The following is a 15,513-nucleotide window of genomic DNA, read 5'->3' as shown; positions in this document are numbered from 1 at the left end:
TTTACTAGTTACTTACTTTTTTTTGTTTGTTTCAGGTGTACAAAACAATATAATAGTTAGACATTTACACCCCTCACAAAGTGATAACCAACCCCAATCTACTACCCCTCTGACATCACATATAGCTGTAACAATTCCATTGACTATATTCCCTGTGCTGTACTCCACATTCCATGACTCTGTGTACCAGGGGTGCCAAAAAACTGTATACACATGATTTGTGTCTTGCATCTTTTGTTATCAGTGTATATTGAATGGTACAATCTTAATGTGTATTTTTTCCTTTCTTAAGAGGTGTATACATTTTTTTGGCACCGTCTGTATATATAATTAATTATAGTTGACATTCAGTATTGTCCAGCTTCAGCTTCAGGTGTGTAGTGCAATGGTCAGACATCTACACCGTCCATGAAGTGGTCTCCCTAATAAGACATGTGCCCATCTGACACCTACAAAATCTTTACAACATTGTTGATTATATTCCCCACTCTGTAGTTCACATCCCGGGGGCCATATCGTGACCACCGATTTGTACTTTCTAATCCCTTCCCCTTCTCCCCTGCCCCTCCTCCCATCATGCAACATTCCTTTTTCCCTGTATCTCTGGGTCTATTTCGGTTTTGTTTGTTTATTCTGTTCTTTAGATTCCACATATAAGTGAGATCATACTGTGTTTCTCTTTCTCTGTCTGACTTATTTCATTTAGCATAATATTCTCTAGGTCCATCGATGTCATTGCAAATGGTAAGATTTCCTTTTTCTTTATGACCGAGTAATACTCCATTGTATAAATGTACCACAGTTTCTTAATCTAGTCGTCTACCGATGGGCATTTCTGTTGTTTCCATGTCTTGGCTATTGTGAATAGCACTGCAATAAACATAGGGGTGCATGTATTTTTTCGAATTAGTGTTTTGGATTTCTTTGGATACATACCCAGGAGTAAAGTTGCTGGGTCATAAGGTAGTTCCATTTCCAGTTTTTTGAAATACCTCCATACTGATTTCCATAGTGGCTGCACCAATCTGCAAACCCATCAAGAGTGCAAGAAGGTTCCCTTTTCTCCACATCCTCGCTAGCACTCATTGTTTTTTGATTTATTGATGATAGCCATTCTGACTGGAGTGAGGTGGTATCTCATTATGGTTTTTATTTGCATTTCTCTAATGATTAATGACTTTGAACATTTTTTCATGGGTCTGTTGTCCATCTGTATGTCCTCTTTAGAGAAATGTTTCTTCATATCCTCTGCCCATTTTTTAATTGGATTGTTTTTTGGGGGTTGAGTTGTATTTATAAGTTTTTTTTATGAGTAATTTATGAGTAATTATAAGTTTTTAAAATAAATTTTGGATAGTAACCCCCTATCAGATTTATCATTGGTAAATATCTTTTCCCATTCGATAGGATGCCTTTTTGTTTTATTGATGGTTTCATTTGTAGTGAAAAAACTTGTTAGTTTGATGTAATCCCACATGTGTTTTTTTTTTTCTTTCTTTTGCTTCCCTTGCAATGAAAATATTAGTAAGGGAAATTCTGCAAATTTACTTCCTATATTTTCTTCTAGGAGTTTTATGGTTTCAGATCTTACATTTAAGTCTTTAATCCATTTAAATTTATTTTTGTATATAATGTAAGGAGGTGGTCCAGCTTCATTTTTCTGCATGTCTGTCAAATTTTCCCAACAGCATTTATTGAAAAGACTGTGTTTACCCCAATGTAAATTCTTGCTTCCATTGTCATAGATTAAATGACCATATAGGCATGGATTTATTTCTGGGCTTCATATTCTGTTCCATTGATCTATATGTCTATTTTTATGCCAGTATCATGCTGTTTTGATTACGATAGCCTTGTAGTACGATTTGATGTCAGGTAGCGTGATACCTCCCACTTTGTTCTTATTTGTCAAGATTGCCATGGCTATCCAGGGTCTTTTATAGTTCACTATAAATTTTAGGGTTATTTGTTCTAGTTCTGTGAAAAATGTTATTGGTGATTTGATAGGAATTGCACTGAATTTATATATTGCCTTAGGTAGTATGGACATTTTAACTAGTACATTAATTCTTCCTATCCATGAGCATGGTATGTGTTTCTATTTATTTGTATCTTCTTTAATTTCTCCCTTCAATGTCTTATAATTTTCTGACGACAGGTCTTTTATTTCCTTGGTTAAATTTACTCCTAAGTATTTTATTGTTTTTGAAGCATTTGTAAATGGGATTGTTTTCTTAATTTCTCCTTCTGATAGTTTGTTATTGGTGTATACAAATGCAACTGATTTCTGAATATTAATTTTGTATCCTGCTACTTTACGGAATTCATTTATCAGTTCTAATCATTTCTTTGGTGGAGTCTCTGGGGTTCTCTGTATATATAGGATTGTGTCATCTGCATATAATGACAATTTTATTTCCTCCTTTCTAATTTGGATGCCTTTTATTTCTTGTCTGATTGCTGTGGCTAAAACTTCCAGAACTATGTTTATGTTGACTAAAATTGGTGAAAGTGGGAAAGGTTACTTACTTTTAAAGAGTTTAAAATATAATTTAAAAATGAGTTTACTATTTTTACCATTTCCAGTCATTTTCCTTTTATTCTGGAAGACCTCCTTTTTAACATTAATAGTAGTACAAAGTTGATGGTGGTGAATTCGTTCAGCTTTTAAATGTAAACATACTTATTCCAATTTTGTTTTTGAAAGAGATTTTCTTTGTTATAATTCTAGGTCAACAGCTATTTTGTTTTTAAGTAATTATAAAATGACCCACTCTGTTATTTATAACATAAATTATGCCGCCATTCTTTTTCTGTTCTTCTGCATGTATTGGGTTTATTTTCATTTGCTGCTTTACATATTTTTTTCTTTATCAGTAATTTTAAGGAACTTGATCAAGATGTGCCTTACTGTAATTTTATTTACATTTCTAATGTTTGGCAAGGTTGAGTTTCTTGGATCTATGAATTTATACTTTACATTGATTTCAGGAAATATTTGACTATTATTTCTTCAACTATCTCCCTGTCTCACCACCTTTCCAGGATCTCAGTTATACTTATCTAAGTCGCTTAATGTTTTCCCTCAGCTCACAGATGTTTTCATTTTTGATTGCACTATGTTTCTTGTCTTTGATTTCAGCAAATGTCTGTCATTATATCTTCAAGCTAATATTCTTTCTTCTGAAGTTTCTAAACTGCCATTAATCCCATCCAGTTAATTTTTCTTCTCAGACATTGTATTTCTCATCTGTAGAATTTGATATTGCCTTTATATATATATTTTCCATGTGTTTAGCCAACATGCTCAATCAGTCCTTCCTCTCCTATCTTGAACATATAAAGTGCATTTAATATTTTAGTGTTCTTATCTCCTTATTCTATTATCTTTGCATTTCTCAGTTTGTTTCTATTAATTGATATTTTCTTAATTATGAGTTCATTGAATTTGTAATAACTGCTTCTTTGAATTTATAATAACTTTTTATTGGACACCAGAATGTTTATTACTCTGAAGACATCTCTCCTTTTCAGTCTTCTCCAGTACTCTGACTTGGAACCTCAAAAGTTTCCTTCTCCAGTAAGCTGGGGTTTCCATAGGGTTTGCCTCTCTCAGGAATCATAGTACTTGGGCTAGCTGACAGGCAGTATCTCCATACCATTTTGAAATATATATTTGACCACTGTTTTAGTTACTCAGAAGGTCAAATCTGGTCTCTGTTTTTCTAGCTCGACTAAAATCAAAAGTCCCTGAAATTCTTTAGATATTCCTGAAAAACAAAACCTTTTTCATTTTCAGAACAACTTTTCAATACACGTCCATTTATTAATGTAGGAGAAGTGCCCCTTTTGTTTATCTGTGACGAGAAGCACTTCTCTCATGTGTATCAACACAGTAACTTTTTGTAGAAATTCAATAACTGTGAATTTTTAAAGGAGAGCAGCGATCATATAAATGAAAGGAAGCTTGTGATTATGTTATGTTCCAGGATTTACTCATCATTAGAGGACATCTTCTCCAATGACAGACATGTCTGTGTATTTTTGTCAGCAATACAAAACATTTCTATCAGTCTCTCTTTGTGGTTGCAACAACTGTGGGATTCAAAACATACAGAAAAAAATATATATATAGATATAGATATATAGATAGTTTTTGTTTAAAAAATGCCAACTAGAAACACAAAGTTTGGACAGTATGTCAACTGATACTTTTGAATAGGTTTTATAATTTTATTAACAAATGCACAGTTACCGCATTCCTATCTTTCTAGGTATCTTTTTCTAATGAGGAGTAAAAAATCAAGATTATACATTTTATAAGGAAATATGCTAAAAAGTTGGAAAAGACATAAGATACTTCTAAGGTTTGAAGAATGAAGTTTCATTTTCTTGAAAATATGAAAAATAAACATGGGCAATCCCACAATATTGAAAAAATGCTTATTCAGCTGAACAAGGATAATTGCGGAAAGAAATCTAATGAAATAATTAATTTCATTCCGTTAAGCCATGACAGTGTTCAGAGACGAATACAGGAGAGAGTGAAATATCTCAAATGGGTATCAAATAGTGTCAGCTGAGTGTCAGCTCTGTCAGTATGTGTCAAGTGTATAATCAGCCCTCGTCCAGCAGGTTTTCCTTTCCAGTTGATGAAAGCATCTCGCTTGAAAAATGAAGCTTTTCCGTAAGAATTTGTTGTGTCCATAAGGAAGTAAAAAGTCTCAGAGGAAACATTGTTTTTGGTATTTGAAACACTAAAATATATTGCAGAAACATGTAAAAGTAGTTTTCCAATGACATTTTTGTGCAGAGAAAACTCCTCTTCCAGATGGGTCAGAAACACAGATATTAGCCAACATAAAAAGGAAGTGTCAGGTCTCAGCATTTCGTTGCTCTGTTCCGATGATGCTTAGTAACCAGGTTTCTTAGTGAAACACTTCACAAATCAAGGAAAATTGCTCATGCTATTAATAACATTCAGAGTAATCCTTCGAATGACTGATAATTTCATGATCAATGCTGAAAACTTTTCTGCACAGAGGAATAAAGTTAATCACTCAAAATTTTAAAAAGATTTTAATCACTATTAAATGTTATAGAAATTTTAGTGAACTAATAAATAGCTTAATGTAATTTAAGTTGAAATAATTAAAATTTATGTAGCACATCTTTCAGATGTACGTAAAAAGTTATATCAGCTTCTTTTGAAGCTTCGAGGAAAATGAGGGATCAATCACATTAAAGTGAAGGGAATTACATGGTTTTCACAGACACATATTTAAAAGCAAATTAAAAGGAATTTAGTTTCTGGTTCTACGGTTTTATAAGGATATGCTTACATATATACAGATTGATAATTATATTCTTATTTGGATATTATCAAAATTATGCAGTGTTGATTTTAAGTTTTCAATAACTTTATGATGTGAAATCAAGATATAAGATATTTTGGCATTCTTTATAGAAAGAATTGGAATAAAAGTGAATTTGAGGTGAAATAAAATGTAATTGGTCTGATTGCAAAAGATTTTATACTCAGGTAAGACAGAGAATTTTCAGGACTCTTTTGAACAGATTTATAAAGAAATATTAAATTTGAAAACACATATGCAATGCAACAAGATATTTAATCTCATTAATAAAATAATTTTCAAAATATTTCCCATTTTGCTATTTCTGTACATCTAAGATTTTTTGTAGCACATGATACAATATTAACGTTATGAAGATTGCATATTGTCTCTTTTTATAAACTTCTGAATTGTCTGCTTCTTTCCAGTTCTGTGCTGATAGTGCCCCCAGCGTGCTCCCATGCAAACTGTAGAAAGCCTTTCATCCACTCCACTTTTCTCTGTCAATCAATCCTCTGTTTCTGATCACCTGTCAAACACTATGGTCTCCAAGATATTTTTTAATTACTGAAAGCTGAATGTATATATCAGTATATTGTAGAATTGCAGAGCAGAAGGAAGATTTTCTGTGCTAATCCATCATTTTACCATTGTATATCGTAATATTAAGAATTATTTTGTCACCGCGCGTACACATAAGGTACATGTCATCTGCAAGAATATGTACCTTCTCCAACTTGACTGCTTGGGTTTTTTTCTTTACGTATAGTTATGTATTAAGCTTATACACTTCTCTTTCTTATGTACAAATAAATCATGTGTTTTATTACTTTTCCCAAGCAATTATTGTTACTCTAATGCCCACTTGTACATTTCCTCTTAAGCGTTCTTATACAAAGTGACTTTGTAAACCAGTTTCGCGTTCACTTATAAACTGATAAATGCATCTGACTATTTTATGTGCAGTATAGTTATATTTAAGAATTTGCATGTTTATGGTACAAATTGTTTTTCATTTTGTACATCATGACAAAACGTTCATTTTATATTTCTTAATAAAAGATATAGGGAATTTTCATTAGCAATGAACTTTAATATAATATTAACAAAATTAGGTGATAATGTAATTTGTAATGTAAAAGTCACATTAAAATTATTATTTTCTTATCAAAAGGGGTAACTGTACCTGGACTAGAGAATCCTGGACTAGAATTCTCATCTTACTGTCAGGATATTACTATTAATATATTCTCTTCAAGTTACTATTGCGAAGGATGCCCTAAAGAGAAACAAGGTGGGGGCTGCACTGGTCGTATGTCTGCCGTCATCCATCTGCTGCCTATTTTTGGGGGGCAGTAGGATTCTGTTGGAGACTTTATTTTGTTATATCAACTGCTGGAGACATAATGGGAAGAAACAGTTCCCATCTTAGTCCACACACCGGGTAGCTTATGAAAAACAGAAATTTAGTTTTTATAGTTTTAGAGGCTGGAAGTCCACTGTCAGGGTGCCAGCATGGTCAGGTGAGGGCTCTCTTCTGGGTCACTGTCTTCTTGCCTGTCCTAACCTGGCAGAAGGGCACAGGGTCTCTGGGGGGGGCCCGGTTGGGGAGGGCCCCACCGTGGCCCCACCCTCACACCGTAAGCACCTCCCACTCTTGCGCCCTGAGTGTCCGCCCCCCAGCGCCTCCCAGTGGCCTCACCTCCTAGACCATGACATTGGGCATTAGGATTTCAACATACGAATTTGGGGGGACACAGGTATCCAAAGCATAGCAGTTCCTATCACTTTCTAACATCCCAAGGTCGTTTCCTTAGTAAAATAACATGACAATTACTGAAAACAACTGACAAGCCAGTTTGCAGTGAGTGCCAGCTCTAAGGGGCGGTGGGGCCCTGGGTGAGCTAAATCCCGTTACACGGTTGCCGTTCACTCTGGGACCTTCAAAATCAAAGACCCATTTAATAACCGCATATGTCTTTAGGCTTTACTGCACCATTCTTCCTCCCCACTGGTCTTGTCCTTTTTTTAGGATATAAAAATGTATAAACACATAAATTGACATTGCTTACTTTCATTCTATGTCCTAAAGTACTGTAAAAATAAAAGGAGGGAGCAAATGGCGTGTGTAAAGCCATCCATCACTGGTGATTTTAGTCCCTCAGTAGGTGTAGGAATAAATGTGTGGAGGAGATGCCGAGATGCCGGGTGGTGTGAAAGGCTCTGGCCAGCGCAGGAAGCCACACCCACACTGCAGGCTGGGGGCTGCCTTGCTTTTAGCGAGTGATCACTCAGAGTCTCGGAGAACAAGGGGTCCGTACCAGAGCGGGCCCACAGACCTCCACAGACTGCCTTCTTGGTCACTCTTGTCTCGGGCCTGTCCACACACGCCATGGCGGGTAACCTTCCAGAGGGTCGTCATCAGTATTCATCAGTTCAGTGGTGATCTATTTTATATCTGTGTTCTATGAATATTTCACCTCGTAGGGGAGAGTGAGTCGTGGGCAGTTCCTCACTGACGCACACCTGAGAACATGCTGTTCCCTGCCTCTCCATTGCCTTATCCAGCACTCAGGCTTCACTGATGATTGTAATACTACTAGTCGTTTATATTTGACTCTCACAAGTGATAACGGTGATATTATTATCCCACTTTTATAGATAAAAAAACTGAGGCCCAGAAAGATCTAGTAACTTAGTCAGGTGGTCTTGGTCAGCGTGTTAAGCCTGCTAATCTGGCTCTACCATTTGCTCAAATTTTTATGCTGTGCTCCTTTCTAGTATATCTTCTTTAATCAATGGAAAAACAATTGTTAGGGACCTTAATTAAGATTAGTGAGGAATTCTGCATTTTCCTACAAAGGTGTGTTTTTGCTCTTACCATAAAAAATGTCAGTAGCACTGAACATTATTTTCCATTTTAGGCTCTTTCTCTAGAACAGTGTCTACAGGGTTCCAATTCTCTCGGCTTTTTTCTGGGTTCTGAGCACTGTTTCTCACCTTTCTTCTCCAATTCCTCCTTAGCAGTTGCTTCTTAAAAGTTGCCAGTCTTTTTATTTTTTATTGGGAAGTATTGGGGAACAGTGTGTTTCTCCAGGGCCCATCATCTCCAAGTTGTTGTCCTTCAATCTAGTTGTGGAGGGTGCAGCTCAGCTGCAAGTCCAGTTGCCACTTTCAATCTTAGTTGCAGGGGGCACAGGCCACCATCCCATGTGGGAATTGAACCAGTAACCTTCTTGTTGAGAGCTTGTGCTCTAACCAACTGAGCCATCCGGCTGCCCAAAAGTTGTCAGTCTTCACTGAGGTTATGTCCTTGGCATTTTTTTCCAAAATGACGTCCCCCAATTTTACAACTTCATGTTATCATTGATAAGCAATGACTCCCAAATATGTATCTCTGATTGATGCATCTTACCTTGGTTGAGGCGTGTCTAGCAGCCTGCTAGACGTGTAGAGCTCTGTGCCTTACAGCGATCTCAGATTCAGTGTGTCTGAGCTGTTAGATATTGTTTGTTTGCTACACTAATGGCGGTGCAATCAGCCTAGGCTCCCATGGTGTAAACCCAGAATTACTGGGCTGCCGGCACACTCAGAAGCTTAACGACATGGAGCTGATTCCTTCCTAGACTTTTCAGAGAAAAGAGGCCTTTATCTGGACGTCTAGCCTCCAGACCTGTAAGATGACAGATTCCTGTTTTCACCCACCCTGGTTTTGCTACTTGGTTATGGCAATCCTAGGAATCTAACAGTCACTCTATCATGACTCTTACTTTTTATGCCGATTTCTCTTCTTCCTCCTCTATTCAATGTCTCTTGTTTTCTTTTTGTTTGTTTGTTAGTTTTGTTTTGTTTTGTCTTGACTGTTTCCAAAGCTTCCCTTAATATTTCTGCCCCTTCCTTCTCTAACAGCCACTTCTGTACCCCACGTTTCAACTGATACTAAGCTTTATCCTGTTTCTTTGAACCTCCAGTTCTTTTCCAAACCTAAAACCAGTATGCCACTGTCCCTTGAAGACAGCTGGCCCTACCTGATACCCACACCCCTCATTGCTCAACTCTTCCATCTTTCTAGACTAGCTAAAAAGGAATTGAAGAAGTGAGAGGAACCTCACACCTCAGCTTGCTCAGGACCCTCCTTTAGAATCTTAAACAGCAGTGCTGCCTTTATGTTTTATTGTCGTTACTTCTAAGTGTGGGTTTCCGACTGGACTCGGGAAGTGGGAGTGTAGGTGCCAGCTCCTGCCACCTGGGAGGTCCTGCTCAGCGTCACACCTGTCCGGTCCTTGAGGACGTCATTCCAGCAGGTCTGAGCATCTTGTCACCTCTGCTCAGTGGCCAGAACCTTCGTCCTTAGAGCTGCTGTGACTTATTTCAGAAGGCAGGGATCACATCTGCATGTTGGTGTTGAACGAGCCCTTTATTTGGAATCGGCTTCCCCTAAAGTTTTAGTATTAGATATACACATCAATACCAGTGTTTTAACAAACGGAAAGCCAAACATACTTGTAAACTATTCTAGATCAAGACGTAGAAAGAATGTGTGTTTTAATGTACATAATAATGTATGTTATAATGTATCTTTAATTGTCCTCTAAGGTAATTTCAATAGTAGAAATTCTGGAAATAAGTGTTGTTATTGTTTTTCCCTATAATTTTTTAAAGATTAAAAAGAACGTGCTTCTTGGAATAACACAGTAAAGAATACCTAATTTAGTAAAATAGTTGTGACGGCATTGGCCATGCTATTGGACATATTTTGAAATCCAGTCTATGTTGTTATATTTACAATTATTTTAGAAAAATAACTGCATAGAGTATATTAGGGTATGTTAGTTTGTCCTTTTTTATTACACTGGCTCAGCTTGCCTGCTGTTAGCACAAAAGACTACCAATACGAGATTGATTCGGAGTAGAACTAGGGGAAGCAGGAATAGGATTAGCACCTTCTGGGGGTGCTGAGTCCAATCACCCATGGAATCTGTGGCTTGCGATGACAGTTTTCTGACAGTGAAGTCATTTGGATTCATGTCTGCTTTGGAAGAAACTGCAAAATCACGATTATAGCCTTTTATCTCAGAACTTACCTCCTTTGTGACAGAGAACCTCTCTATCTTTTCAATAATGTTCATTCCCCCATCACAGTGCTAAATAAACAGAACACAAATGACCAGATGACAGAGTATGAATGTCTTAGGATGTGGGGCAATTTGAAAGTGCCTACTTACAGCAAGACAGAGTCTTCCTGAAAAAGTGTGCAAGATGACCTCCACAAATATGTGTAGTCATAAACCACACACACACAGGTGTGCATGCATGTGCACACACACCCTCACACACATGCAGATGCTCGGCCAGGTCCATAAGGTTGTACATAATTATCTGTAGCTGACATTGGTTTTGAAGTGGTCATCACAGCGGGCGATTAACTGAGAAACAGGTATTAATAAATGTTCCGGATGCCTCCTGTGACATTGTGCAATGTCAGTGCTGTATGTATTATAGGAACTTTATTTTGTAACTGCATAAGCATCCCTGGGAACGTGAATGATTTTTTAAAGTGACTTTAATTTGCAATCATGTTCAAAGCCATGTACTCACAGAACAATACTATGCAGAGCCAGCACCGTCTTTTAAAAATGTACAGTAATAGGAAGTGCTCAAAGGAGAAAGTCTGAAATACAAGGATGTTTAAATCAATGTCACACCATGTCACTAGGCAAAATTTCCTTTTCAGCATAAATCTACAAAGAGGGCAAACGTTTCAAAGAGCAGGTCACTGTGCTCCTAGTAAATGAGGCAAAGAAGACAAATTGTAGAAAATTGTCTGCAAGGTTACTTTTATGTAACATGCTGAAACATCCGTGTGAAAACCTGCGTCTTCAGCACTTTCCTCTCTGCCTCACTGCAGGTGTACGTCCATCTTTGTCCTCTGAGGGTCACTCAGTTCCTCACATCTGTCCTCTGAGCCTTCAGCCCCGGAGCCACCGTGGTAAATGCAAGACTTGGTAAGCTTCTACAAGACCCTCCAAAGCCACATTCTTCCCTTAAAATCCCCACGTAAAATTACCGTAAAGTTTAAAGTCACATTATCTTACGGGTATAAATCCCTTTAATAAATGGACCAAAGCACTCATTAAACAATTACTCTGATACATGTTCTGGAAAAGAACAATCTTAAGTAAGATTCCTCCACGCCTTTCTGCTCACTCCTGACGTGGGCCCGTCGCTGTGTTTCCCTCCAGCACTGAGCACGGGATTGGAATTTTGATGAAAGTGGTGGGTAGACAGTCACATCGTGAGCACAGCTCAGGAATGTGTCCCTCAGACAGACAGCAGTTGGGGTCATACGCTAAGGAGCCAGAATGCTGTTTGTCGGATAAACCAATACATAGTGGCATCTGTGTACATAAGTACCGAAATTAGGCCAGATCTCTACGGTAGAACTTCAGACACTGAGGGCAGGCAGTGCCGGACATTTTTTGAGTACTAAGAGCTTTCACAGTACGTGTGGGAAAACCTACTCCAATTGTACACAGGCCAGTGCATTGTGAAACACACATATGTGTATTGGGGTGCCTTGGGGGACTGGCCTCTGTGTAGAGCAGGGCGTGAGTGAGCAGTGTGCTCTTTATACTCTGGCTTCCAAAATTATTATTTAGTATGTCATCATTGATTACATTTGCCCTTGTTCCTAAAATTAGTGATTGTATGTAGAATGTAGATATTGGAATGCATAATTACCATTGAAATTATTAACATATGATTTTTTAACACTTAACATATGAGAGGAGTAAAATGTAACCAAAAATATCCTACTTTGAATTATGGGTAGGAGTCTCAAAGATGAAGAGGGAGCAGTTCTGGGAAGAAATAGAAAAAGCAAGTCGTAAAGGATTTGATGCACACGGGTTTGCATGATTTATACCGGAACATTCCAACAGGAAAATCCTCAGCCTGGTCAAGATAAACCCCTGCATTATGATAGTTGCACCATGGTTTATGTTCAGGGGGCCTTCTGACACCCTTCTTTTAAAATCATAGTGGTAGGTTCTTTAGGTGACCTCAAATTATAGCTGAGGACACAAAGTCTGAAAGGAGTGTCTAACTCCAAATTCCTGAGTCCCTCAACTGGAGCGCCAGTCTTCTGAGGTTTTAATCCAACAAATCAAAAACTAAGCACATTTTTTGATTCCTTCCCACTCCGGACACACTGGTCTCTGCTCATTGCATAAACCAGGCACGTGCCACTCAGAACCTTCTCTACTCCCTTTGGCTGAGATGAGCTCCATCTCACCTGGCCCTCTGTGTCTACAGGTCCACTCCGTGAGACGCTCTGCTCTCAGTTCACCAATCCCTTGCTTAAAATAGTGCCTGAGAACTCGTACCTGGTGACAGAGTGTAAGTACCTGCATAACATCCGGATAACAGGATAGAGCACCTTTTGCTCGGTCCCAGTTTATATGGCCTTCCCCACATTTGGCAGAGCCCATATCTTGCAATATTTTTCTCCCTTTTAGCTTTTTTTTTTTCTCAGTAAAATGGCCATAGATCAAATGGCCTGACATTGCAAATCTCTGCCATTTCTGGCAATGCCTGTCCTGTTACAACCTAAGCCTCTGTACCTTAGTTCTAATGTTCCCCAGATTTAACTGGACTGTGAATACCAATCAGATTACAATGATATAAATTAATGGGGGAAAAAAGGAGTATCAAGCAACTATTACATTATACTCACTGTGCAAAGTTAGAGATGAAAGAGGCTCATGGTAACAATGTAGGCAGATGAAAAATTTTAAGCGAGAAACGATGATATGTCATTATGCCTTTAATAAACATTAATCTGATAGCAGAAATTGAATTTTTGCAAAGTCCTGAGAGAGAAAATCCTAGAGATGTCATGAATTAAAACAAGATTAATGGAATGAAGGAAAGAACAGAAGCCATAGATATGTAAGAGGGAAAGGCAGACCTGGTGACTCACGGAGTATGAGACAAGTAGGAGAGAGAGTCTCATTGACCCTGAATAATGACTTGAGAAAAGGTGAGCTATAGAATATAGATGGAGGGAAAATGGTGGCTAGGTTGTCCCATTATTTTTGGACTGGGTTAAATTTTCGAATTAATACTACACTGAAAATGCAGGTCAGAAACTCAGCAGCAAAGTCTGGGCTAAAGCTATTGATTTGGGAGCACCAGTGTTGAAATGGGAAATACAGACATGGTGTCTTGAATGAAAAGGAAGAAGACAGGGCCGTGAACATTGTGCAGGAATTGAAAAGTAAATAAGAGAAGAAAGTGAGAATCTTCAATATGAACTGATTTTTCAAGATGTCTGACTGGAGAGGGGGAGAGAAAGATTGTCAAATGAAAGTAGAAATATGTGGTTCACAGGGAAGGGTATAGTGAGTGAACTTGTATTGATTTTACAAATTTTATATTTTACACCTCAGATGTTTCGTACATTTTGTTTTTAAGTGAAAAATCTGCCTAGCTATTTTATTGCTGACTGTATGATTTATCAATTACTCAGGTTTTACACTTTCATGATATAGCTCAGTGCACAAAGATTTATGACCATCATATCTTTCTTATTTTTTGCCACTTTCCCAAAATACTTTTTACTATTTGAATGTTTGCTAAGAGCATACTCTGTGATGTATTAGTGTTAGACTCTGGTTTTCTATTCGTTTTTTCCCGTGATTGCTTCATTTCTTTATCACTTTGTATATACATGTTGGCTATGCCATCTCTGCTCTTCTTTCCTCATGGTTAAGTTCATGAGATCACTCAGCTAACATTGTTTTTCTTACTATATCACGTACTAATCAAACTCATTTAGAAAAAGCACCCCATGTGGGTTGCAGTTAACTGTGTGCAGAGAGGAAATTATTATTGTAGACTGGACCCCAAATTATGGTAATCCCTTTAAAAATTAATGGGGATTACTACAAAAAAGATGAGATATGTATATATAATTCATAACTAATGTATCACTTCCTTTTTCCTCCTTGCAAAGAATTACATTTAACAAAACAAATATACATTATAGTCTTGTCAGTAGCACTTCATCATATGAATCATTATAGTTTTACTTTAGAAGGAGTGGGATCTAATGTCTCATTTTGGATATATCCCAGATAGAACGTGAAATATATCATCACTTTCCAATGATTCCAATTAAAACGTCTCCAAAGAATTGGAATGTCAAAGTCAATAAAACGGAAAATATATCTACTTTATACTGTGAAAATAGTAGAGTATTATTCTGTGATATTATTCTTTTGTTTTCCTATTAATTAAACTCTGATTGACACAACTTTGGAAGTTCCATTTCACACCAGTCTTGAAATATGGTATTGAAATTATTTATGCTGACAGAGTAGCTCTTCAAATTGACATGGAGTTTCCGTGTTTCATCCATGCCCTTCACCATGTGTTAACGTGTTGTCTTCCTGTTTTCCTCTTCATTTCACCTATGTAAGCGTTTACCTGTGAATCCTGTGATTCAAATGGAATTATCTCAACAATATTTTTACTTCGTTTCAAATCATGTTTTAATCAGCAACAGCCATCGACATGCAGCCCCTATGATTGTTATGTATCATTTCTGTGAATATTTGTGCAATTTGAGCAGGTTTATGATTGGAGAGCCTGAATGCTGTCAGCAGTTCACCTTTACCCAGCTTCATACAGATACAGGATTTGTGGTAATGAGCACATTTTCACAAGGAGAATCGCAGGTCTACTATGTTATAAAGAACAATTATACAGAATGATAGCAAACCCAGTATGTTAACTTAGGTCGCAACAGTTAGAGCAGCCATTGCAAATTAAGTGCCAATACTCACTGCTGTATTTGTGTAATCAGGTACTGATGGAATCGCAGAGTAGATGACTCAATACAAATCTACTCGTAAGAAATTTGCATATGTGGGATTAAGCATTTAGATACCCCAAATACGAAAATATTGCGGCGATTTCTACGGTCGGTTATAATTTAATAACTACACAAGTTTAATACTTATGAAAGACTAATACAATGACCCAGTGAGTTTATTTTCTATAATGCCTTCTTTGAAAAATGTTTCATATCACATTTATTCCCCAGTCATTTTGGAGCCCCTGTTCTCTGCTTCCTCGTCGGTTTGGGTAATCTAGT

Source organism: Rhinolophus ferrumequinum, chromosome 18, assembly GCF_004115265.2.
Source record: "Rhinolophus ferrumequinum isolate MPI-CBG mRhiFer1 chromosome 18, mRhiFer1_v1.p, whole genome shotgun sequence".
Taxonomy (NCBI): Eukaryota; Metazoa; Chordata; class Mammalia; order Chiroptera; family Rhinolophidae; genus Rhinolophus; species Rhinolophus ferrumequinum.
The sequence above is the reverse complement of the archived record's forward strand: the minus strand, read 5'-3'. Positions refer to the sequence as shown.